The sequence below is a fragment of the Delphinapterus leucas genome, chromosome 8, assembly GCF_059928025.1.
Source record: "Delphinapterus leucas isolate spDelLeu-1000000601 "Yukka" chromosome 8, BTC_Dleu_Yukka2, whole genome shotgun sequence".
NCBI classification, from domain to species: Eukaryota; Metazoa; Chordata; class Mammalia; order Artiodactyla; family Monodontidae; genus Delphinapterus; species Delphinapterus leucas.
Window position 1 is genome coordinate 42,835,402 of NC_143136.1, and position 27,872 is coordinate 42,863,273.

Here is a 27,872-nt window from a genome sequence, read left to right on the forward strand (position 1 = left end):
GCGTGTTCATCTTTCTCTCCTCCTATCTCCAATACCCCACCTCCATTTATGTACACAGTGGTTCTCAATACTGCTCCTCCAACCTAGAATCATTTGGAAGCATTTAAAAAACACCAGTGCCTGGGCCCCACCTATAAAAATTCTGATTAAACTGAGAATAGGGCCTGGGAATTGGTAGTGTTTTAAATTGTTCCGGGCTATTCTAAAATGTAATCTAGGATCGGAACTACTGAGCCCCAGGGAGTACAGCTATTTGGTTCATTGACCTGATAACGGCATTCTCTACCTAGAGGGGGGGAAAAAAAAGTCTAGAAAGGAGTGAAGATTCTCTGAGGAGGTGACCTGAAAAGTACCAATCCAAGAGGATGGCTATTATTACAACATAGAGATTTGGTTTCCAGTTATATCTCCTTGCTTTCATCATTGAAATAATTCATTCGGTGCTTGAATGACTTGCTTCCAAATTTTTCAAAATCACTGATTCGTATTTCAATTTTCCAGAATAGAAACTATCCCTTCATATTTAGACTCATCTGAATGTTCAATGATATTCTCAATTCTCTGAGCCATACTCATAGTAAGGATGTTTAACAGATGTTGAATAATATCACCCTTCTCTGCAGATTAAAAACTTCAGTGAGCATAAGAATCTGGAGGGTGTTCGATAAAATTCACATTCTAAGCTCCACCCAGAGTTCACATTCAGTAAATCTGCCAAGGGACTTAGAGATTTGCATTTTTAACAAGTTCTTCAGATGATTCTGCTATTGGTGATTAGTAGGCAACTCTATGGAGAAGTACTGCTCTCGGGGCACCAGGATCAATGGATAATCGCTAGACACGGAAGATTTTTTCACTTTCTACCACACTCGAGCATTTTGTAAGACAATGACACAGACATTCCAGTTCTACCACTCATAGGAAATGGATTACAAATAGATTGAATTCCCTTACTCTTGATAATCTTAGGAAATACCACCTGTTTCAGAGTCTATGTTATATTCAAACCAACTCATGAAATCCTGGTAAACTGACTCAATTTTATGTGAAATCCTTGAGCTGATTCCTTACCTTATTATCTTTTAATATAGGACACAATACAAGTTAATTAACGATAATCACACATATGTCAAAAAGTTTTGAGCTCAGCTTACAATGATATCTTGACAGTCGTGCAGGATTCCACTGTCATTTCCTTATATTTGAGGGCTTTTCCTCAATTATAGAGGGTAAATACCAAACTTGGTAAGGCACTATTTGATCTTCCTAAAGCCATATGGGTTGCTTCGCAACCTCTTGGTTCTTTTACATTGTTGGGAATCAGTTGCCTGATGACTTTTTTCCACTCATTTCCCATGTATCAATGCAAACTGATACAATTTATGCTTGCTATCTTGCAGAAAACTGTCCTTCATGATTTCTCAAAAGCAAATGCTGACAGCTGTGCAGTGACATCTGCAAGTGTTAAGTGTGTCCTAGGTTCAAATAGCACTTCATGATTTTTTTCACTTACTCTGTACAACAATTCTATGAGGTAGGTAATATTATCTCCATTTTACAGGTATGGAGAGCAAGATTCAGAGGCCTTCTTTTCCCAAGGTCACTCAGTAAGTAAGCAGTTAAACTGAGACTAGATTCTGGGTGTTCTGAATATTTATCCAATTCTCCTTCCACTGCATTACACTGCCAATCATCTGGTCCTGCTAGTTCCACTGTACCCAGGCATTCCAGGTACTCTTTAATTACTTCTTTCCCAGTCCTAGGTGGCCGGCCAATCTCCTCTCACAGCTGAGACTCGTTCTAGCCAAGTATTCATATTTATATAAAAGGCAAAAATGAAAACTACATTAAAATCTCCTGCCATTTCACTGTCCTTTATCATTACCTTTTCCTTTCCTGTCTATCTAAGGGTGGTATTTTCCTGGTCATCCTCTCTTGTCTATTACATTCATCATCTCTAAGTATTAGAATTGGCCACAACTGTGTGGTTGGCACCATGCTAGGTGCTACTGTGGTCACACAACAAAATGACAGTCTCAGAGTGCCAAACTCACACTGGCAATGGCCGATAACAGGAGGGGAAGAAGATGTGAGCAGGAGGAGTTGGGCCAAAATTAACTCATAGAAGTGTGTGCTTTGACAAGGACCAGGTGCAGAATGGATGGCTAGGAGGCAGAGGTAGGAGATTCTGCTCTCCTAGTCCCCAAAGCCTACCTGCTACTCTGTACCATTCCTAGGAGTGGAGACAGAGGTTCACAAATGTGATTACTACATGTGCTGCCAATCAACAGACAGTAATGGCTGCTGAGATAGGTACCCACTCTGGGCTTCTTGGGGAAAGCCCTCTCTGGCTCACCTCCGATACCTTGCAATCAATCTTCCCCTCACATCACCAGCTATCTACCATAATGTTAACCATTGTTGGACTGTATTTCGTGTCCAATTGTTCAAGTTCATTTGTAGCAAGAACTCAACATTTGAAGACGGTTACAATTTTAGCCAAAATAAACTATTTAATCAATAAATAGTTATTGTGCATCCATGATATATGTGAAAGTCACTGTGCTCAGGATAAAGGAACAGATGACAAGACACAGATGGTTCCTGCGATCATGGAGCTGACATTCTAGCTATCTCAGAATTCTAGTTATCATATGCAGAGAAACTTTCACATAATTGTTTCATCGACTTCCCATCAGTGTATAGTACAGAATCCTATGTCTAGTGAAGTGGAATTTTTACTTTAATATTCCAGTGCCCAGAGAGTCTGTTTTAATAGGTGTTGGGGGAAAGCCTGAGCATTGACGTTATTTGAAAACTCCCCCAGATAACTGAGTATGTCGCAAGGGTTGAGAACCAGCTTTGTTCCAGTGTTTCCTGCCTCTGCTGGGTCCTAAGAATCACATGGGGATATGATTAAACCTAGGCCCCAGACCGACTATATCGGAATAAGAGGGCTGGGAGTCTGTATTTTAACAAGCATTCCGGTAATGTTTGTAACAGGACCAATTTGGGAAATACTGATTTTTTTGTCAAAAATAAAATAAAACTTGTCAATTGAAATGTGAATCAATCCATCATAAATTCTAATTTTTAAGTTAAAGTTTAAAAATTTGTAATCAGCTTTTCATTATTAATGAGCCAGAATTTGCCTTTATAATAAATATTATACCACTGTTTAAGGAAATGTCAGAATTAAGTGGAATTAAAATAAATATGGCCCTATATGTTGTTGGCCTTTAAAGAGCCAAATAGGGGCTTCCCTGGTGGCGCAGCGGTTGAGAGTCCACCTGCCGATGCAGGGGACAGGGGTTCGTGCCCCGGTCCGGGAGGATCCCACATGCCGCGGAGCGGCTGGGCCTGTGGGCCATGGCCGCTGGGCCTGTGCGTCTGGAGACTGTGCTCCGCAACGGGAGAGGCCATAGCGGTGAGAGGCCCGCGTACCGCAAAAATAAATAAATAAATAAAATAAAGAACCAAATAAAAAATGGACTTTGTCCTGGCATTAACACAATTACAAATCAGTTTGTTAAAATATGTTTGGATTTAGAACATCTGATTTCTTGATCACAAACTAACCTAAACATTTCTTATTAAATGAAATTTAGTCGTAACTGGAAATATCTGAAGAAAAGCAGTCATCCAGAAAATTAAGGTCAACCAAAAACAGATGGCATCTATGAAATAGGGTGTTGAATTCTCTGTTATGCCAAGTAAAAAAATAAAACAAAATCTGTGTTAGAAGACAGTCCTTCTGAAATTTATATGTCTTATCTGGAATGCATATATATTTTTTTAATAACCCAGACTTTTTAAATAGTAGTAGGCCTTTCATGTTTCCCTCTAAGGCGTCTGTCATTTGAAAATAAAGTTCCAAGAAGCATGGTTTTTGGAGGAAATATATTTTCATGTCACAAATCAGCTAGGACTTCTTAGAGCCCATTGCATATACTACATTTCCATTTACATCCATTAGAAAGAAAGCATCTTTTCTGTTTTCTTACTATAGCCTTTTAAAGAACTTTATTTTCACCCTAGTGCTACTTTTGGAGAAAAACTTTTCCCAATTATGACGCATAAGGGGAAAAAGCATGTTCTCAAGTCTCTGCTGACTAAGCCATCTAGACTCCCAGAAAAAGGCAGGGAGAATAAATGACACTGGCAAGGGAACCAAATGGTTTTGCTGATGACAAAAATAACAGATACTATCCTAGGGCAGCAAACACACAATGAAGCAAACGGTTGCTGCTGTAGAGCTTTTGCATCATTCATTTCCACTACAACTTTCTATCTTTCAGATATACTGAGTAGCCCAGAATTTTTCATTTACCAATGCAGAAAACCTCTTTCTAGGGCACTGGAATGTGAAAGGCATGAATAAAGATGAAGAAATGGGCATTTTCATTTTGACTGGAGCTAAGTAGTTTAAAAAATGATAATGGGATTGAAAACGTATTTAATAAAAAATTGTGCTGTGAATAATAAATCAGGTATTGTAATTCTGACATTAAATCATTTCCTAGAATATCTGTTTTTCAGCAGAATATGAGCTCAAAACTAAGAACTAGAAAATACATTAGATATTTTTCTATCCTGAATGACATTTTTTCTTCTTTGTAGAAAAAATAAAGGGCAAAACCATGCCCTAAATTGATATTTATGGATAATGTTTTGTATGGTTTTAAAATTAAATGTATTGTGAAAAGCTCTACAAATATTAATTCATTAATCACTACTAAATTCCTTTGTCGATTACAGCAAAAATGCTATTAAAAGAAGCCATACCCTTGTCCCGTCTTCCAAATGGCTTTTCCTATACTGGGCTCTACAGTGAAGAGCTGTATATTTCATGATTATTCAAGTTCCTAGGAAGAATTTGGTCTTTTCCTGACTAATGATACCATTTGGTTCCAAACATCTGATTTCCAAGTTACGGAATAAATGATTCACAGTATGGATTTATTCCAACATAACTTGCTCTCAAACATCTGTTGACATCTCACTGAAATCTAATGATGTGGAAAGTTACTCATGTTATATTATTAAATAAAATAGCAATTTATCAAATACTACATGGTACCAAAACATATAAATCTATACCTATAGCTACAGCTGTTGATATGTCTGAAAAGAATTATAGTTGCTTCATGCTTGTTTCCACAATGAACATAGCTCACTATTGTAATTTAAACGTATTTATTCATGATATATATTGGTGAGATATGTATCTGGTGAGATAAGAGATAAAAAAGGTAGTCAAGATTATCACTTAATTGTATTTAAATAAATTAAATTGTATTAATTGTATTTAAATAAATTCTTAAATAAACAAAATATCAAGACCACAAAACTGGAGTTAGATTTGTCATCAGAATTTCCAAGATCCTGATTAAGTCTTTTCCCCTCTGCTCACTCAGCACCTAGGCTCCTTCATCTCCTCGCAAACATTTGAGACCACCCAGTGCCCTCTGGATGTGTGCTGGACATCTGGGAGTGCCCAAGGTTTACCATCTTTTCCACAGCATGGGCAAACAAACCTGGATCCCAGCCTCAAGGAGTTTAGAAGAAAAGAGAAGCCATGTTCACAAATAACAACCAGAAAAACAATACAGGATAAGTTCCTTAAAGAGAATAAAACCGTGGTGTTATGAAACTTTAACACCTTCTTCCTATGTGTTTGATTCCACTGCCCACCCCTTCCGCCCTGGACACCTTCACTGTCTCCTCTTTTACACCTTCAGTCTCTGCGAGCTCCTGACCTCAATTGTGACACCCTCTCTAGTTTTGTTCCGCTTTCTCCCCTCTTGAAATTTCTTTCAAGAAATTTCTGTCTAAGCTTTCTCAAAATAAATATGCATTGTCTTTTTCTCTTTTATTTTACCCCTAGTGACTAGAATACCAACACAAGAACCGGAACATACTGCCTGGGGATTGTTTTCTTTGTAGGGTTTTACACTCACTCCCACCAATTTCCTCTACGACGAGGGTAACTTCAGAAATATAACTCAATGATTGCTAAACGTTCTAGTACATTTAAGCTGATCATAACGTATCTTCATGATGTTTATATTCATCGACCCAAAATAATGAAAAACTTTGAGCCTTGTTTGCTGGGGGAGGGGTTGAGAAGAGAAATGGGAGAGGGCCTGTAATTTTCAGGTAACGTTTCGAGTTAAGAGAATAGTATAAACTGACTATTGTGAAAGTACTGAGCCACGCAACTTGTTCAGTTATGTAAGATTAAAACAGAAGATTCTCTTTCTTGGTTTTTTTTCCCGTAAAAACCTCTAAAGGGGTGGTCAGTTTTTAGATGAAAGGTCGGAGGAAGAAAAGCATGAGAAGGTGAGATATAAAGAGAAGGAAAGGAAAAAAAAACATCAAGGAATTAGAAAAATAAGGCCTTATAGCATTTCCACCTTCATTTTGAAGTGAAAAAAAGTAAAAGGGAAGTTCAGGTAAAAGGGCTCCTAGCTTAGCCCACCCCCAGGCCCTCCGCAAGGCTCTACTCTCCCGAACGCTGAAGGGTCGGTGCCCCAGTCGAGTAAGCACTTCATTAGACTCGTCTCACCTTCAAAGTCAAGGCTTCCGCCTTCACAGACACAACCCCGGCTCCCACAGAGACGCGGCCGCTCGCTGCACCAGAGCCCGGGAAACACCGGCCTCAGCTCGCCCCACGCCAGCTTCTCCCGCCCGGACCACAGCCCCGCGCGACCCTCTGCGATGCTCGGCCCCAGGAGTCGGGGAGAAGGGGTCATCCGTGGTGTTTGGGGCAAGAGTGGAACCCAGAAGCTACCTTGGGATGTGAAGACGCCACCGCGAGGGCGCTCCGGAGGCTGCTCCCCGCAGGCCCCGCAGGACTCGACGCCTCCCCGCCCTCCAGACCGCGCTCCTCCCGGGAAACCCCGGCAACCGGCCGCCGCCCGAGACGTCTCCCGCGGCTTTGTACTCACTCTGCCCTCGAAGTCCGTCTCTACAGCCCTCACGTCGGCCAGGCGCTCCCCAGAACTCAATAAGGGACGAGGCTCGGCCTACGGCCTAGTCGACCGGCTGCCTGGAGGCGGGAAGAGGCAATATCGACGGCAGCTGCGCTCCACCCCACTCGGCGCAGGCGCAGGCGGAGTATCGCCGGCCTCCGGGCCCGTTTTATCCCTTTGCAACAGGGCTTGGAGCTGCCCTCCCAAGTGTAGGCATCTGCACAGAGCTGCAATCAACAGTGTCCTTCTGGGCCCATGCCCCATATCCCAGAGTCAAGCTAAGCCTCCTCCCTTTGAAGAGTCAGTCGGGACCCTACCTCCTGAATAGGCTCTAGCACTTCTCATTTTTCCCCACGGCAACTGCATGTGGCAAAGCATGCAAAACAGGAGATGTGGAGGAAAAAGCATGAGGAAGGAAGAGCGGTTGGTAACAACCAGTATTTCCCAAGCAGGGTCTCAGTTCTAAGTTCATACTAGAATGTGTCTGAGTCTGTTTGGCCGAGCTAAATATAGTGTTCACCACGTTTCTTCCTCTGCCAGTTCCAGGAGATGGCTTGGTTGCTCTTCACTTCCACGGTCTTCTTTATTGCTGATACGGGGCATTTGTTGAAGAGAAAAAATCAAGAGGGCAGACAGCTGCAGACCAAGGAAAGGCATCCACCTGGAAGCTGAAGGAGGCAGTAGGGGAAGGGCAGAGGAGCTGGCAAAGCTAGGAGGAGGTGGGGTTCTGACCATTTAGGAGAGCGAACAGAGTTGGGGCCGGGGGAGTGCTGTAGCCTGTGGATAATGGGAATGTTTGCCAGGTGCCATGCAACGTAATTCCAGTTTGCTGTCTCTTCAAAGTGCTTCAGGAAAAGCGTACAGGAACTTTATAATTTACTTGGGTTTCTTTTAGATTTGACAGAAAGACCTAGGTCTAATTCAGGTTTTGGTACATGTGCGATGTCAGCGTTAGTGAGGGGTCTGAGGAGTGAGAGTGGGCAAAGGAGAAAGATAAGACCCAACAGAATATGGTCCTTGAGTCTCCAGAGCTTTAAGAATACTCTATTTGGGAGACATACCCCTACATTTGCTAGACATTTATTGCTGCCAATTTTTCCCCACTAACAAGAAATGTTCTACAGTGTCATACTAATCTATTTAAAAACCAGAAAACCGTGAAAATTCTGCACAAAAATCCCAGACCCATGACGAAACAAACAGAAATGCTGCTGTATCTACATCCTTTAAAAGTTATCGATGTTCATTATAAAATATTAAATGACTGAGTAAATATTAGCACACATTCTATTGTTTTCTTTAATTTCAGTGGAGTTAGGAACTAAAGGGGCAGCAGAAATTCTGTTTCACTGGTGTGAATCACTCATTCTGTCCTAAGTACACTCCTACATAATCAAGTTTAACATACTACTCTGTATCATCTGTTTGGGGGAAAAAAAAACTTTTAATAAGCCACAATTCTAAAAATTAATGTTTTATATTAAAAATGTTATCATACTACAAAAAAATAAATTCATTCTGGGATTATGGAAATGCAAATAAACCCAAGAGAGAAACAGACTGAGAGAGAAATAATTTTTTAAATAGGTACCATGAATCCTTTGGCTCATTTTACTCACTAGAGAATTTTGTTCTACTTGACCCTAATTTTACCCTGATCAGAGGAACCAGAGTTTGACTCAGCTGTGCTTATGCTGTATCATCACTCAATAGTAATACCCAATGTTAATAGGACACAAGCTATACACGTGCAGCTGAACTTTGCCTTTCTCTGATTCATTAAGCTCATCTGTTACCAGATTTTAACTTCACAAATCCAGAACTTTCAGTATCTCTTGCCCAAAGAATTCATATGGACACCAATCTGTCCAGCAGTTCTTCTGCAGGATATGTCTGCATAATACCCTCTGTTCACTGTAAAGCTTTATTCCTCTGGAAGCTGAAGGTCTTCTGAATCATTATGAAGATGTCTGCTGAACGACCTCTCCTTTAGGGCTTTGATTCTTCCCACAATCATCTCCTTCAATCTTTCACTATAATTTTGAATCCTCTACTAATCCTAGGAAATGGAGAAATATGGTCAGGCCATGTGTTTCTTTACCGGAAAAAAATATTTGATGAGGTAAGCCTATTTTCATTCTACTTAGTACAGGTGGAAAAAATCATGATTGTATTATTTATTTTATTTTCATGTGTCCTGTTTAGCCTTGAAAAGACAAAAGTGAGAGCTTCCTCCAAGTTTTACCTATTCAGCCACTCACTTTCCAGGATCCTTCATCAGGAAAGCAATTGTATTGGGTAAAAGATTGGAGTCAACACTAGAAACAAGTTTCTCTGGTGGCGCAGTGGTTGAGAGTCCGCCTGCCAATGCAGGCGACCCGGGTTCGTGCCCCGGTCCGGGAAGATCCCACAGGCCGCGGAGCGGCTAAGCCCGTGAGCCATGGCCACTGAGCCTGCGCGTCTGGAGCCTGTGCTCCGCAACGGGAGAGGCCGCAACAGTGAGAGGCCCGCGTACTGTGCAAAAAAAAAAAACGAAAAGAAAAGGCCAAGTGTGGGCCTAGCTAAATAAACAATCCTAGACAAGGTATATTAGGGTGCTAGAGGAGGTGGTTAGAGATGAAAAGGAATTCAAAGCTAAACAAGTTTTGGGTCCACAGAGACCATACAATGCTCTGAAGCCAGATGAATGTGATATAACCCGTTGTTTCCTTCTTGCTTGGTTGTCCAGAAGCTGATAATTATTTATTGTTGACTCACCATAAATATCTCTGTATAATCTCCCTTCCCAGGTGCACAGGGTGTGTGGTAGTAGCCACTGGTGGAAACTGCTGTGGGTCTGGGAGGCCAGAACTGATACTGGGATATGAAACGTCATGCTCTTAATTGTAATTCAGGAAGCCATCAGGCAAAGGCAGCACTCACTGTCTGGGGCTGTGATCTAAGTACCAGAAACCTAAATGTGAATATTAATAAATATGGAACTACAAAGACCTCCTGTATTGAGCAGAGCACAGCAGGTAGAAGAAATGTGAGTCCTCAATTCTATATGGTGCCAGTAGCCTCTAGTATGAGCATTCTGGAAGCAATTAAAGATGCTAATATGGTAAAGCCTCAGTTCTGAGATACTAATAATTTTCCCCTACCTTACATGGGATTTTTGATCATCTCTGCCATGCTCTACTAGAAAGCAAGGGGAACTTCCACGCACACCATTGAAAACTTCCACACACACAGTTGGCAACGTGCAGCACCTGGCAGCTCCTGTTGGCTCTCACAACGTGCCCCTGCAGGTCCTCATTTACCTATTGTTTGAACAGTTCTCCCCTCCTAGTGGCAAGCTTCCTGAAGGTTCCAATATCTCCATTTTTGCTTAATCTTTTTTTACATTATTCAAATTACTTAATTTTTTCTTTGTTTTATTGCGATATAATTAACGTACGACACTACATTAGTTTAAGGTATACAGCATAATGATTTGACTGACGTACTTCATGAAATGGTTACCACAGTAAGTTTTGTGAACATCCATCATTTCATATAGATACAAAATAAAAGAAAAAAAATTTTTTTCTTGTGATGAGAACTCAGGATTTACTGTTTTAACTTTCGTATATAACATACAGCAGCGTTAAGTATATCAGTCGTGTTGTACATTACATCCCTAGTACTTATAACTGGAAGTTTGTACCTTTTGATTACCTCCATCCAACTCTCCCTCCCCCCCACTCTCTTGCCTCGTTCCAGAACTTTTTAAAACCCTTTGTTATGGACCTTAATGATTAATGCAATAATAATAGCAAATATCTGCATGATGTTTTTTATTTTATAAAATACTTCTACAATACTTCTACAATACTCAGTATGTCAACTAAACCTCCATTACTAAAGTAGTGCAGCAGAAATTCTTATTTCCTATTTAGGATGGGGAAATTAAGACTCTGGGAGATTACGCGACTTGCTCGGGTAATTGTTTCAACAAGTTTTGTCAGAGCAGTGACTCAGAACCAGGACATATGACTCCAAATCAAATGTTAATTCAGCCGTTATATGCTGGTGGCCTTTTCCTGCCTTGAGCCTACATGAGAATTAAAGTCACAAACGAAAGGGCGCTAACCATTTTCTGGCATTACTGAGCAGCTGAATGTCATTGTTGATGCTTTCGGTCTTACATCTTTATAGTTGTTTCATAAATGCCCGGTCTTTACATCTCCTAAATGATTTTCATATATAATAAATGTTAGAGACAGTGGTTGGTCATTGTCATTTCACTTCTTAATGATTTGATGGAGAATGTACAAGTGGCCTGTGTATACTTGATTCAGAAGTCAGCTTGAAGCAGTGAGTCACTACAAAAATAAGCATTTAGCCATTATATTCATTCATTTTAGGCAAGGATGCTACTTTATCATCTACCCCTTCTTCTTTGGAGCGGATAAAGTAATGGATGACTCTTTTGACTGCTAGTCATCATGAAAGAGGGATATGTTATTGCTTTTTACAGTAATCAGAGCTATGGTTATGTTGGAGGGAACATGGATAAACTCTCTACCCCAGAAGCCCCAAACAGGTCTCCGGGACTGTCTCCTTTTATGTTTGTTTAAAACAGTTAAGAATGATGTTGGGTCACCCTTTGAGAAGGGCAGGATGCAAATGCTTTGTTTTACATCAAACTTGTGTGCTCAGAGCTCGTGTTAACTCCAGCTTCTTTCAGCGCAAAATAAAACGGAATATATTGAGTATACACAGAATAGTCCTCCACCAGTTCCTCTCACTTTCGTGCATGTCCTAAACTCCTCCAAAACATCTTTCCTCCAGACTAGATGAGATGGTATCATTCTTTGTAAATATAGAGACTTCTTTTCAATGTTAAAAAAAAAAGTCTAGATTCAAAAACAATAATTGTAATTGTTATCTACTGAACAAGAAAATACAAAATAAAAAAGGCTTCAGTGAATTAAATAATAGGTTTAAAAAGAAAACTTTGTTTTATTCACCATGGTATTCTGAATACACTTTTGAAAAAAGTAGTATGTGTATGCAAGACATATTTATGGTTCATCTACACATGACTTTACAGTCATCCTCCCACCCATGCATCCCTCCCACAACTGATCTAGAATTTTTGTTTACCAGATTGTTCCATTGTCAGAGCAGTCTCCATAGCTCAATCTTCTCTTCAGGTAGAGAGATCAGCCTTTATGCAAGAGCAAGGAGCTGGTATGAATTCATCTATCCCTTCAGCAGACATTTTAGTACCTCCTCTCTAAGTGCCATGCTAGATCTAGGTGGTGTGATTTCTGGGGATGCCCCTCCACCCACCCACTCATGTCTGAAATTGTGCTAGTCAGAACTGCATTCCTTTCTTATCAACCTCAGATCTCTCAACGTTCAGATTTCTCTGAGAAAGATACTACTACTGAGTTGTTGCTTGCTTTTCAATCCTAGCTACACAGTAAAATCACCTAGAGGACTTTTTTTAAAAACTGCCAATGTCTGGGTCCAACCCCAAGCCAGTTAAATGAGACCATGTAGGGGAGGAGAACCCAGAAACTGTTTTTTGTTGCATTTTTTTTATTTTGTTAAGTTTCCAGATGATCTGATATGTTGCCAGGTAAGAACTATTGGTTTCTCAATGTTCCTAAGGACCTAAAGGAGAACAGCGGCAACAGGAATGATGTGATGAAATGTCTCTGAACGTGAACCTGCCATGGAGTCTGGATCGGCAGGCAGGATAGACAAGGAACAAGTCCTGATGACAAATTTCTTCAGCCTCATAACTCTGCCCCCGACTTGTCCTGACCCGCTCTCTTATCTTGAACATGTTACTTAGAATGTTTTCATCCAAAAGACTTTTCGTTTGGCTGAACCCCATGTCTTCATTCTTTTAATACACACTAATATTTATTGAGCACCTACTGAGTGCCAGGCACAAGGCAAAGTTCTGCCCTCATAGAATTTACATTCTAACTGGGGAGAAGGGCAATAAAACAATGAATTTAACATCCATTTTGTACTTCTGGTTCTTATCTCTTTTATTTGCTGGCATCTTCCAGGTACTTGATATTACTCTGATCAACTGTAAATGGCTCTCATATTGGATTCTTTTCTATGTCATTATGCAGAGGTATCATGTGGGCTTTTTAAAGAGAATTTATAATTACACTCCATAAATCCATGTCTGAGATGACTAACTTCCATCCTACCCTTAGAAAATTAAAGTACTTTGGTTTTAAAATGTTTCTGTCTCCAGGTAAAATATGGAATTGGGGCAGAATTTAAAGTCAGGAGACCCAAATTCAAATTCTTACTCTGTCTTACTTGGCTATGTGCCCTCAGACCAGATACTTAACCTCCTTAGGTCTCAACATTCTCACTTGTGAAGTAAGGATAATAATATGAAAATCAAATGAGAAATAAACACATACTATTAACAGAGATCCACACAGAGCACATGTAAGACCAGTGACCAAGAGTGTACTGGCCCAGGGGCCAAGACCACCCTCCCTCGCCCTTCCACCTCCATAATCAAAGGTGAAGACAGATTTTCAGAAACTCCCTCCTTCTTCACCACCAAACACGTGTTCTCACCACCATTATCTATCTTGACAACTATCTCATTTTTTCATTTATCCTAATTTATGTCAGCCACCACAAACCCTCCTACTAGATCCCTCTTATCTCCCACACTCTAATCCTTTTAAAACTCTTTACATATCCTATTCTTTCATCTTCTCTCTTCCTTCCACCACTCCTGAAAACCCATCCATGGTGCTCTCTGAAATTCATGTCCATTATTTGCAAAATAACCTTGTATTAATTATCAATAGATTTGCTGCATACCAAATAACTCCAAAAATTAGTGACTTAAAATAAAAACAATCATTTACTATATAGCATAGTTTTTGCAGATTGGAAATCAGGTAATGACTTGGTTAGACACTTTTAGCTTGGAGTCTCTCACAAGGCTGCAGTCATCTGAAAGTTTGGGGAGGAAGGATCTGCTTTCAATGTAGTTCACACATACTGGCAAGTTGGTGGTAGTTATTGGGGGGGAAGCCTCTTTTCCTCTCCACAAGGACCTCTTGACAGGGCTGCTTGAGTGTCCTCATGGCCTGGTGGCTGGATTCACCAAGAACCAGTAACCTAAGAGAGCAAAGCAGAAGCTGCAGTATGACCTTGCCTCAGAAATTACACGTCATCACTTCTGCAGTATTCTACTGGTCACACAGGTCAGCTGATTCAGTAAGGGCGGGGACTAAAAAATGGCTTACATACCAGGGGGTGAGGTTCACTGGGTATCATCTTGGTGGCTGGCTGCCATACCTCTCTTTTCACAAACATTCTTTGAACACTACCTTCACCTTCTTGCTCTCATCAAAACCTGGCTTTCCCCTGAGAATACCCTATCAGCCTTCCAGTTGGAGACTGCTTTTCCTTTTGTAGCCTTCAGATCTTTGAGCCTGGAGATGAGTAGGTGTCATCCTTGCTCCTCATGGCTTTCAGACACTCCTCCCTCCCTCTTCCCTAAAAATGCCAACTTGAATCTCACATCATCATATATCACACGTTGATTGACGACTCTGCTATCCCCTCATCTCTCTAGATTCCAGCTCCTGCTGATAGCTGTACTATCCTGTGCTACCCCTGCCTTCATTCTTGAACCTATGGACACACAAGTAGATCATCATGCCTGCACCCTGGCCTCTCAATTCCTTGAACTTTTCTCTTCTCCATTGATCATGTCAACAGCCTCTAATCCTATGGTCATAGCCCTAAGACCATGTTATTAGCAATAAATGCAACCCTTCTTAATGTTAAATTCATGCCTTCCACCCTCTGACCACCACCTCCAATCTTTCCAAATCACTCCCTGTACTATCCCATCCTCAATTATCTTTCAAATTCACTGGGACCTCCATTGATCTACCACTATTCCATTGTCCCTACCCTTTAATGTTATCATCCCCCTACTTGCCAAGCTTAAATTCCGCGACCAAGCTTTATAACTGCTCCCTTACGTATACCCTCGACTCTTCTGCCTCTCTTCAGATTTATCATACTTACTTGGAAGACCGGAGTCTTGGTTACAATCTAACTCTCTGCCTGTGCCAAACCTCCACCCTACAACTAACTGTGACTGGAGAAAAACATACAGTTCTGCTGAATGGTCTCACTTTAAACTCATGCTGGATCCTCAGATATGCTCTTAATACTACTTACACATATCACAACAACAGGAATATCACAACTTAATTTCCCAAGATCATTCCTTTTCCCACTCTGCTAGATAACCTTTTTACACTTTCACTCTTCTCAAATACCCAAACTTCCTTCCTATCTTCACTACCCTTCATCACTGAGAAAATTAAAGCAATCAGAAGACAACTTCCACAGACTTCCACCCACCATATTTACACACCTACCAGTACACATATCACATCTCTGTCTCCCTGCCTGTTACTATCCATGATCCTACCTAAAGCCAACGCCTTTTCTTAGGCACTAAATGGCATTCCCTACAGCCTACTCAAAGACATCACTCCAGCACTCTCTGCTGGATCATTTTCATTCAAATGCAAGTAAGATACTGACGTCATTCTTATCTCTTAAAAACACTAAAAAAAAAATAAAATAAAACAATAACTTCTGGGCTTCCCTGGTGGTGCAGCGGTTGAGAGTCCACCTGCCGATGCAGGGGACACGGGTTCGTGCCCCGGTCCGGGAAGATCCCACATGCTGCGGAGCGGCTAGGCCCGTGAGCCATGGCCGCTGAGCCAGCGCGTCCGGAGCCTGTGCTCCGCAACGGGAGAGGCCACAACAGTGAGAGGCCCACATACCGCAAAACAAAAAACAATAACTTCTTTGGATTCCACTCAACCCACTGGCTATTGGCTCATTTCTTCCCTGTCTTTTGAAGAAGAACACCTCCAGGAACACCTATACCTGCTGTCTGTATTTTATTTCTTGCCATTCTCCATTAAAACCAATTTAGTCAGATTTTTGCCTCCAACGAAACTGCTCTTAACTGTTCACTCTAAATGTGAACAATATCCATGATGTTGCCAAATCCAGTAGCCCGGTCCTACCTTCGCTTGCCTATCAGCAGGATTTGGCACAGTTGATCACTCCCTCCTTTCTGATACACTTTTTCACTTGGCTTGCAGGACACAACATTCTCTGGTTTTTCTCCTATCTCACTGGCTACGCCTTTTTAATCTCCTTGGTTAGTTCTTCCTCTTTCTCTCAGACCCTTGAATGTTGCGATGCCCCAGGGCTCAGTTTTCTCTGACTATACTGATTCCCTTGGTGAAAACAGCAGTATTATGGCTTTAAATACCAGTGATATGCTGCTGACCTCCAAATGTATATCTCCAACTCAGAACACATTCACAGGCTCCAGATTTGTATGTCCTTGGATGTAAAATAAACATCTTAAACACAACATGCCCGAATTTGAACTGATCATACTGCCAAAACCTGCTCTACCCTCAGCTTTCTCTTAGTTAATAACAACCCCACCTTCCTATTCAGCAAATGAAAACTGCTGGAGCCCTCTTTGACTTCTCTCTTTCTCTCACAGCTCACATCCATTCCAACCACAAATCTTATTTGCTGTACTTTCAAAATATATTCAGAACCTGAATGCTTTTCCCCACCTTCTCTGCTGCTACCTGCTGTATGCCATCATCTCTCACCTGGCTACCACAGTAGCCTCTTAACAGTTCTCCCACTTCCACCCTTGCCCCTTTATAAGACTCTCAACATGGCGGCTAGAGTGATTCTTTTAAAACACTCTTGTATCCATCTTCTGTTCATAATCCCCAATTGTCCTCCCCCTGGCACAGAGTAAAAGACAATGGCTTACTAGACCTTACAGGACTGAAAACACAACCTTGCTTACCTCTCTGACCTCATCTCCAACTGCTCTTCCCCTTGATCACTCCGCTCCAGTCACATCAGTCTCTTCTTCTTCCTAGAACGTGGGCCAGACAAGCTCCCACCTTAGCAGCTACACTTTAGCTGTTCCTTCTGTGTGGATGTTATTCCCAGCTTGGTTAAATCCATAACTTTTTCATGTCTTTGCTCAAATGTCACCGTATCATGGAGGCTTACCTTTACCGCCTCATTTATTACCACCTCATTTATTACTGCAATGACACAACTGCACACACACACACACACACACACACACACACACACACACTGCCAGTGCCCACTCACCCTGTCTTATTTTTTTTTAATTGTCTGGGGACTTCCCTGGTGGTGCAGTGGTTAAGAATCCGCCTGCCAGTGCAGGGGACAGGGGTTTGAGCCCTGGTCCGGGAAGATCCCACATGCCTCGCAGCAACTAAGCCCATGCGCCACAACTACTGAGCCTGCGCTCTAGGGCCTGTGAGCCACAACTACGGAGCCCGCGCGTCACGACTACTGAAGCCTGCACGCCTAGAGCCCGTGTTCTTCAACAAGAGAAGCCACTGCAATGAGAAGCCCGCAAACTGCAACAAAGAGTAGCCCCCGCTCACTGCAACTAGAGGAAGCCTGCGCACAGCCACAAAGACCCAACACAGCCAAAAATAAATAAATTAACTTTTTAAAAAATTTCTGTCATTTGTCATATTCTATGGTCTTTAGTAATTTATTTATTTATTTATTTTTATTCACTATCTTTCCCTTCTTCCTTCCTCTTCCTCCTACAATGCAAAATGAAACCTCTTTGAGGGCAGAGATCTTTATAATAGTCACTGATCTATCCTAAACCTAGAACTTCACGTAACCTATTCAATAAATCAATAAACAATGTCCTCCTAGAATTTACCACCAAGAGATTTTAGGTATAGTTTCTACAGCTAATTAGTAAAAGAGCTAAAACTTGAACTCAGACATTATTGTTACGAGTTCAGTGACCTTTCCACTCTCTTGCTCTACGTTCCAGACAAGAACAAGCCTTTCTCAAACCCTTGAATTACCAATATTAGTTGTTAAATTTTGACAACTTAATGAGAGTAAAATATATTACTTTAATTAAGTATTTGATTATTAGGGCAAATACTTTTCATGTTTTTTGCTGAATTAACTGAATTGATGGTATATTTTGCAGTTCCAAAACTTCTGTTTTGTGGCCAAGAATGATTGCTTTCTTAGACCTCTATTCTTTCTCTTTACTACCGTCACCAACACTATTTTCTTTTATAGCCCATTTTACACAAAGAAACTAAGGTTTTATCACTTTAGGAGAGTTTGTGTGCATGCTAATGAGAAAGAACACAGCCAAGTTGAAATTCAGAGGCTGTGGTGGATGCCTCCCTATTTCTGTGAGTCATTCTAGCACATCAGTATTGCAAAGCTTACAACCAAAATTCACTCCTCAGCAAAACTGCAAATCGCTACATGTTAAGTTGCTTGAAAATAGTCAAAAGCACAAATTTTTAAAACTCAAGTGCCAATGATGTACTGTCATTGGATTGAATCATTACAACAAACACCTTAAAGTAGGAGATAGCACACAGATGAAAAAGAGACGGGAATCCAAAGTTAGGACTATGTAGAGTTAGAAATTTTTCTGCTTTGGGCAACCCTCTGCTCCTCCAGGTGGTGGCAGGAGGACGGCAGCAGAAGCAACAATGAACTGTCAAAGTAAACATGTTTTAATGTTACAATTGTGACTCATAAATATTAAGTATGTCAAAATTTACATAACTCATTCATGAGGGAACCAGCAGGATGATAAATCTGGCTCAAAGAGGATATGGAGAACTGAGTAGTTATAGAAACTGAAGGAAGAATGTTGGAATAGATTGCTAGGTTAGATACAAAACTGGTTGATATTCTACAAAGCAGTAAAATCATCATCTCAAGGTTATATTTTCTGTAAATGGAAATCATTTGCACCCCTACCGGATAAAACTTTATACATTAACATGTAATATCACAGAATACAGGCCCTAATCAATACAAAATAATATGTCAAACAAAAGGATAGTTCTCCTAAAGAATTAAGTAATTCTTGGGTGGGCCTGTTAGACAATGTTACATTATGATGCTGAAAAGACACACAGCCATCCCTTTGCTTTATTTCCAAATTTTTAATAATTTTTTTTAACAGAACTGACATAGGAGAGCCTTCTCTTGAAAAGTTGCCTTTGGAGAAATACTCTATTCTACTCCATTAGAAAGTGTATATGGTCTGTTTTGAGAATCCCTCCTGGTTCAAACGCTAAAAGGATCCCTTCAGACGACAGCCTATCTTAGTACAGAGTATTTTGCTTGAATATAATTATATCTCTTCTAAACAAGAATATAATTTATTAATTAATGATTGAATGAATCCCATATTTCAGTCTGACTGATAAAATTCTCTGGATTCAAAGAATTTCAACTGTATTTCAGAAATGGGAAGCACCGTGGTGAAGAGTCTTAGAGTAAAATGATGTCCAGAAAGGTTAAGCAATTTGCCCAAGGTCACCCTGTGACTCTCAAACTTAGCTCATAGAGAAACTTAAAGCAGAAAAACACATGGGGCTATAACAGCTGTAGAAATTCCCGCTTCTGTGGTTGGTCTCTCTGTAACCATGATCTCTAACCCTCGAGTCATGCTGCTGTGCCAGAAAACAGGCCTTATAGCAGCAAGGAGCCCACGTTTAAGGACCGTGAGGACATTCTGACCATTAGTAACTTTCTCCAGTAAGATGCACAGCAAAAGAAATAGGTTAATTCAACCGCAAAAAACAAAATGATGAAAGCTTAGACGTAGCACCATTTAAATTGGCTAGTCACATCATTTCATCTTTCATGACTTGGCCATCGCTTTTTCTAATTGTTTTTCCAGAGAGAAAACTGCCTCCTTGACAAACTTTCATTTTAGAAAATAAGGCCATATTGGTGAAATAATCAGGTTTTCAAAAGATAAGAGTATATGCTGATACCAAAAACACAAGGGATTTTGACTAGTGAATAACCTTGATGGCAGATTAGAAGGCACTCATCTTCTTTTTAATTCTCCTTATCTACAAATTGAATTTCGAATACAGGATGGGCTGGTAGCGTTGAGAGTTTTGTTACTTACTCTCAAGTACTTATGTCAGTCATGATACTTATGCTTGAGCAATAACAGTCTTTCATCATGAATTTGTGGAATACTGATTCTTCTCCTACCAAAATTATTCACTTAAAACCAAGGATTTGGTATTCCAAGATGAATCTCAATGAGTGTTCAAAATTGGTTGCTAATTCCTGCCTTGATTCTGTAATCCCTAAGTTACTCTGAACAATAGTCTTTACACAATTTAAAGTTAATTCAAATCTACATTAGTTTAAAATACTTGTGCATATAACATGGCACTTTTACATTTAGGGAGACGGAGAAAACTGTCAGACAAATAGGATAACCAAAATGGACGGTCAAAATTCTGAAAACTTTAAGAATAGTTGTAATATCAAAAATACACCTTCTTAGTTATATTTAAAGTTTTAGCTCCATATTATCTCATAATTATCTTAAATCCTAAGAGGAGGCTTACTACCCAACCTGGACTTACTACCCAACCTGGACTATTCAAAATATATATTTTATTAAAATCCTCCAAATATACCATTCTAAATGACTGAATAAAAATCTTTTAAAATGGAATCTGATATTCTTATTCAGCTCTCTCAAGGTTGTTAGTAAACACTCACCTTTTAAAATAAATGAATATATCCTAATACAGAACAGAGGTCTCAAGAAAATTTAGACATCTTAAGCTGCCCAAAGCAGTATTTCCTAATAGTGTTCTTGCCACATTCAAATGATTTCATATTCTCCTAATTTGGCTAAATGTATACTAAAAAGAAGTGTTACTATTTTGATACAAGTGAGTGACCAGAATGGGGGGTTTTGGTGGCACCAACCCCATGCTCTGACATGACAAACTGCAGCCTTCAAAGGGCAGAGATCCTTTATGACTGAGAAACCAGCCCCTGAAGTCTGGGGAAAACTCTGCATCTCCATTCTGCTAGAAAAAACAAACTGTCTAATTGTTCCTAAAAATATGATGAAAGGACAATAATTCTGGTGTTTTGGTTTTTTGTTTATTTGTTTGTTTTAGCATTTGAATTAAATGTATGTGTACGCCTAGGAGAAAGAGGGAGCTGAAATTCCCAGGTCCTAAAATCTAGAAACTCGTTGAGTGAAAGGTTCAAAAATGTCCTTTGGCCATTGAATCATGTCTGTATTCCAGCTGACCATTTTTCCCCCCCTTTAGACCTCCTTAAAGTCACTAGAAATTTATATCTTGAGGGATTTGTATCATTTTAAAAACAAAATTCCTTACTAGAACTCAGATACAAAGTCACTAAGGTCACGCTTTCACTTACTCTAGGGAATTGATAAGTGGGGATAATTTCAACATATTTTCTCCTCTCATACTCCTTGAGTTTCCTATATCAGGTGGGTATTCATACAGATTGAAATGTGAAAGGACTGGAAATTAACAATGTTTTTTTTGCCTAGGGCATGAAAGATGCTAGCAAAATGCTACCTTAAAAGATTTTGGTGGTCCATCCAGCTTCACAGGTGATCCATAAAAGGGTTAAAAAAAAAAAAAAAAGAAAAAAAAGGTTTTTATTAGATGAAGAGAAAAGTCCCAAACTGGAAATGTCAAAGATAATCTAAGCCTAAGGAGACATTCTAAAGTCGGTGGTGACATCATTGCCTTTCACCTTACTGTCAACGGACACTGTATATTTTTAATGGAATTATATGAAAGTATGTTTATGTAATTCTAAAAGAATGACATATCGCTATCTCAAGAGATAATACATTTTCCCAATGTATACGTGTCCTTGGGGATTTTACATTAGAACGGAACATGTGCCTTATATATCTAAGCAAGGTTTAAAAAAAAATGTGCTTAATAATAAAATTTAGCAAATACACTGGGAACATGACATGCCCTAAAGTTATCATTTATAATGAAAACAAAAATAATCTGAGAATAAAGGCTTCTTTGAAGAAATAAATTCACAATCATGTAGATGGTCAATGCTGATGTTAGAAATTGAATTCACTAACATATTTCTATGCCCTGTTAGTAATAATTCCCTAGGTTTCCATACTGTGTTCAGTCTTTTTGTTGTTGTTTTTAACTGTTGTTTTAACGAATGGAAACATTTTATATGTAAAATAAATGAGAAACTAATGAGTATAAACTACTACAACAATCTTGGTAGCACATGTACAAGATATAAAATAAATGCTTTAAAAAGTACTTAAATTACTCAAATCCTAGCTCTGAAAAAATGGGCCCACATCAAGGAAAACACATAATCAAGCCAGACATGCGGAAATTGGTAAGTAGCCTTAGCCAGCCACATGGATCTTCCCCCCTAGCCTCCCAGGCTCAGTAGGTCTATGCTGTACTATTCCCCAGGAAGGACTGGTGTTTTCCTTTTTGTAGTTCACAGGTAGCAAGGTCAAGTTTGAATCTACTTGACTTTTTCTCTTTGTAAGCAGCAAGTCTCCTGTAACCAAGGCAACTGATACTGGCTCTGGTTACCTATTCCATATTGTTGTGCTGTCCAGGGTTATTTTCACAGCCATAATGAATCTCTTTGATAACTTCAGGGCTCCAGGTAATGTAGACAATCTTGGGACGTCTTTTTCTAAATAAGACGAGATGCTTGCATTCTCCTGGATACAGAGAGTTTCAGTATACCTCTCACCCATCATTAATATCTTATACTACCATAAAACATTTGTCAAAGCTAAGCCAAAACAGAACAAAAACCTTGATACATTATTATTAACTAGTCTCCTAGTTAATAATAATTTGGATTATTAAATATTAATAAATATTTGGATGTCATCAGTTTTCCTAATAATATCCTCTTTCTGTTCCAGGATCTAAGGGTGACACACTTCATTTACTCATTATATCTCCCTAGTCTCCTCTAGTCTATGACAGTTTCCTGGTATTTCCTGGGACAACTTTCCAGTATTTTCCAGGTTTCTCTACTGGAAAGTTACTATTTCTCCCTTCCTATAGTCTCTTTTTAGAATTGTCACTAAGTCTAGCCCACCTTCAAGGCAGAGAGGGTCCACCTCCTGAAGAGGAGAATATCAATATATACAAAATAGAATTCTCTTGTAAGGAAGGTCTGTATCTTCTCCTCCAAACTCTTTATATGTGCCCCATCTCAGTACACACACACACACACTCTCTCTCCCTCTCCCTCCCTCCCTCCCTCCCTCCCTCCCTCTCTCTCTCTCTCTCTCTCTCTCTCTCTCTCTCTCTCTCTCTCTCTCACAGTGTTACTCTCTGAGCCCTTCTCCTAGCCATCTCCCCCCATTCAGTCTGTGCTGGCTACACTGGCTTCTATGCTATTTATCAGCCCATCAGGCATGCCCCAGCCTTAGGTAAACTTACTCTTTATTCTGCCTGAAATGCTTTTTCCCCACTTATCCACATGGCTCATTTCTTCACCCCTTCAGGTCTTTACTCAAATGTTATTCTCTTAGTGAGGACTTTCTCGGCAACCCTATTTAAAATTACAATCTCCCCTCGTAATCACTGCCCATCACCTTCCTACTCAACACTACTTATTCCATCTCCCTGATTTAATCTTTTCCATAGCACATGGTCAAACATGCTATGCATTTTGTTTATTTATCTTTTTATTGTCTAGGCTACCCCTTGAGAATGCCTAAAAGCAAAATGGTTATCTCCTGTGGTGATCACTGTTTCCTCAATCCTTGGAACTATCTCTGCCCCTTTGTAGAAACTCAAAAATACATGTTGAATGAAATTATTTTTTTCAATATCTTTTTTTCAGGATCATTTTTTTCAGGATCTTAGTCATTTCAAGCTTCTGGGACCCCTCACTCTTCCCTGGGGGCTGTATCTTTGTTCTTGGGCATATGCAGAGTCATTGCAGCAGGGGGAGAGCACCTGGTCCTTGGTTATTAAAGATGATAGTAATAAGGCAAGCAGAAGTAAATGACATGAAATCTGTATATTCACCAAGATTTCCAACTGAATGGTCCATGAACTCTGCATCCTCTTCATTCCCACTGTGATGTCCCTTCAGGTCCTCTCACCCTCCAGCCCAAACCTTCTCAGAGATCACGAATGCTCTGCTGTCTGAGACCTGTGAAGCTGCCTGCAGCCTATTTGTCTACGCCCACCTCACTACTGATTCACCATGCTAGCACCAAACAAGCCAGTGGGTTCATGGAGAAGCTAACAGTCTCCTCGGGCTACATTCTTTAAAATGAATCACATGGGACATCCCTGTTGGCTCAGTGGTTAAGAATCCGCCTGCCAATGCAGGGGACACGGGCTCGAGCCCTGGTTTGGGAAGATCCCACGTGCTGCGGAGCAGCTAAGCCTGTGCGCCACAACTACTGAGCCTGTGCTCTAGAGCCTGCGAGCCACAAATACTGAGCCTGCGTGCCACAACCACTGAAGCCCGTGCACCTAGAGCCCATGCTCCGCAACAAGAGAAGCCACCGCAATGAAAAGCCCGCACACCACAACAAAGAGTAGCTTCCACTTGCCACAACTAGAGAAAAGCCCGTGCACAGTAACGATGACTCAATGCAACTGAAAATAAAACAAATAAATAAATAAATAAAATTTTTAAAAATAAAATAAAATGAATCACAGATCTTTTCCATAGCTTCCTCCAAACTTTATGTGGAGTTGTAATCACCCTCTCTATCTTGGTGGATGGGAGTTTTAAGGACATAATTAACCCTTGAAAATTCTTGTCTTCATCTTCAGTGCAGAACAGATTTTTAAATTTCTTTTGAAAAGTATGTGTTGGAGGAGTGGGTAGAGGTGGTGGCACAATTCTCTCACACTTACAGTTAATGGATAAACTTTACATACAAATATTTGTTAAGACCTTCGGCTCTTGATATTCAAAGTAAAGCTTGTACAATTCCAAAAAAAAAATCTTTTCTCTCTCAGAAAGCTCTTGCAAATCAAAAGCACCCAGGCTTCCAAGACTTGGAAGTCTACTATGGATATTTCAATGTATTTAGAAGTGCAAATAACATTTTCTTTCCTGACTCTTCCGTGTCTGGCCATCCCTGGAACAAATGAACGCCTCCTGAGGCCACAGAGGGTGTTAGTTCAGTGAGGGAGTCGATGCTTGGGAGGTGGAACCAACCAAGAGAAACAAAACCCACCCTGATAGTTCCCAAATTTACTCTGCCATGCAGAATATTCTGCTCCAATTGTTATGAAAACTCAGAAGTGCAGGCCACCTAACTTGTTTCTGAACAAGACAGCCAGATGGGGTCTCTTGTACCAAGCAAGTGTCAGGAAATGGTGCAAACCTGGTCCCAGTTGACTTGCCTAAGGCCATGATGGCCAATAAATGGCTTCATTGGTTTAGCTCAGGAAGAGACATAGCAAGGAAAATGTTAACATGCAGTAACTAAGTGGTCTAGAGTAGTGGTCTCCAGTACAGTCGAGGAATTCTAGAAAAATTATTAGAACTATTATTTCTATTTCATCTAAAGAAAAATAATAAAGTAGTTTAGCTTTGTTATTATCTCATACACCAGTTGACCCTGGCACCTTGCCTAGTTCTGTACGTTAAGTGGTTGTATGCACATTAAATTCCTAAACGGTCTTGAGACAAGAGTGGGAGTTTCATGAAATCGAGAGTGGCACCTGCTCTTGTTCATCTGCCTTCAGTATATTATGATATATTAAAGCTAACCTGTGCCTGGTAGAGCAGCCACACTCATCTGAAATTAAATTTGCCGATGTGGCTTTTCAATAAGGAAATCAGCCCCTGAAGTAATCCAGCAGCACATACAAGTTGTTAGAGAAAGCGAGTCAAACTCTCAACAAATGGATAGACTAATATTTTACTGGACTAGCGCTGTGACCACTTTCAACTGTAGTATATTATCTTGTTTTAGCTACACTAACCTTCAAATGTTGGGCAAGTGACTTAAAGGAGCTGCTACAGTATAAACACGGATAAAAGATACTACTAATAAGATAAACAGAAGTAAATTTTAAAATGGCAGCAATGACCCACAAGAGAACTCTTAGCCACATACAGACAAAAGCAAGGACAGTTTGATCCAGAGGCTCCCAAACATTCTCCATTCACAATGTCTTGATGTCTCAGTAGTTTTTTCTTGGTAGCCCTAGATTAAAAAAAAAAAAAAAAAAGTTTAAAAATTCAATAGTTTCATTTATTAAGTAGTTAAGTCCAAAGAATTTAAGTATTTCTTTCCTAACAACTTAGTAGTCATTTGAAAAAAAGTAATACACATAAATTGAAAAAAGAATTTATCTCATTCTTTAACAGTGACAATTACTAATAGGATAAATGCACCTGCTGGGGTCTGCAGAGCCTCTCAAACCTTGGAATCAGATTGGACACACCACTCTCTTTTCCTGTTCCACACTGATTTTCAGAGGCACTGCTTTTTATTCCAGCAACCACCAAAAACCTAGGACTGCAAATATATGCCATCACTGAAAATATTATAGCATTACATAATGTTGAAAATGGAATCTACCTTGTGCTGGTAGTTCACATCCTATCCAACAGATGTTGATTTTTGCTGTGTTTCACTCAAAAGTTTAAAATATCCTGCTGCATCTCTGTGTAAGACCCTTGGAAAAAATGCCTGAGTCCAAGACTGGGGCAGAAGATCCACAAGGTAAGTCTAGAATATTTTCTCATATTCATAGGAAAAAAACTCTTAAAAACTACTAGAGTTATATCAGAAGGATTCTGGAGCCAACTTAAGGAGGTTCTCATTGGCCAGAGATGGGATAATTTAAGCATGTTGAGAATAATATCTTTAATAGATTGAAACGTATCAGTTTATTTAAATCCTTTAATAATAATGATTTAAAAATCCAGTTGGTCATCTTGTAGATATATATCAAGTCATTATTTTGAAAGCTGGTAAATAAATAGAAATAATCTAGCATTTCTCCTCCCTCTCTTTTTCTTTTTTTGCTTTATCTATTACAATATTTTTAGCCTTTATTTTTTATTGTAGTTTACATACAATATTATATTAGTTTCAGTTGTACAACATCATGATTCAACGTTTATATACATTACTAATTGATCACCATGATAAGTCTAGTAATGATCTGTCTCCATACAAAGTTATTACAATATTATTGACAATATTCCTTATGCTGTATCTTATATCTTTTTGACATTTATTTTATAACTGGAGCTATATATTCTGTAGCTCTCAGTCTTCTTCACCTTTTTCACCCAACCCCCCCACCTCCCTTTCTTCTGGCAACCGCCAGTTTGTTCTCTGTATCTATGGGTCTATTTCTGTTTTGTTTTATTTGGTTGGTTGGTTGTTTTTTAGATTCCACATATAAGTGAAATCATACTGTATTTGTCTTCTTCTGACTTATTTCACTTTGCATAATACCCCCAGGTCCATCCATTTTGTCGCAAATGGCAAGATTTCATAATTTTTATGGCTGAATAATATTCCATTGTGTAAATAAAATATACCGTATCTTCTGTATTCATTCATCTATCAGTGGACACTAAGGTTGCTTCTATATCTTGACTATTGTGAATAACGCTGCCATGAACATTGGGGTACATATATCTTTTTGAATTAGTGGTTTTTTTCCAGAAGTGGAATTGCTGGATCATATGGTAGTTCTATTTTCAATTTTTCGAGGAATCCTCATACTTTTTTCATAGTGGCTGTACCAATTTACATTCCTACCAACCGATAGAGGGCTCCCTTTTCTCCACATCTTCACCAACACTTGTTATTTGTTGTCTTTTTGATAACAGCCATTCTGAGAGGTCCAAAGTGATACCTAATTGTGGTTTTGATTTGCATTTCCCTGTTGATTAGTGATTTGAGCAATTTTTCATGTGTCTTTTTTCCATCTGTAT

The 27,872-nt window shown here is 39.7% G+C and overlaps 1 protein-coding gene across 2 annotated transcripts in view; it reads right to left on the minus strand.

The window, feature by feature from the left end:
- Positions 1-10,808: 10,808 nt before the first annotated feature.
- The window catches only part of NABP1 (nucleic acid binding protein 1), a 60,898-nt gene continuing 43,834 nt past the window's right edge, over positions 10,809-27,872 (minus strand). The window contains exons 7-8 of one of the 2 annotated variants that reach the window (XR_016394077.1): positions 26,032-26,121; positions 10,809-14,117 (exon numbers count right to left, since the gene is read on the minus strand). The gene's annotated coding sequence lies outside the window, so the exon portion shown is untranslated. Of the gene's footprint in view, positions 26,122-27,872 lie in introns of both variants that reach the window. The other variant, XR_016394076.1, reaches the window with a different exon arrangement.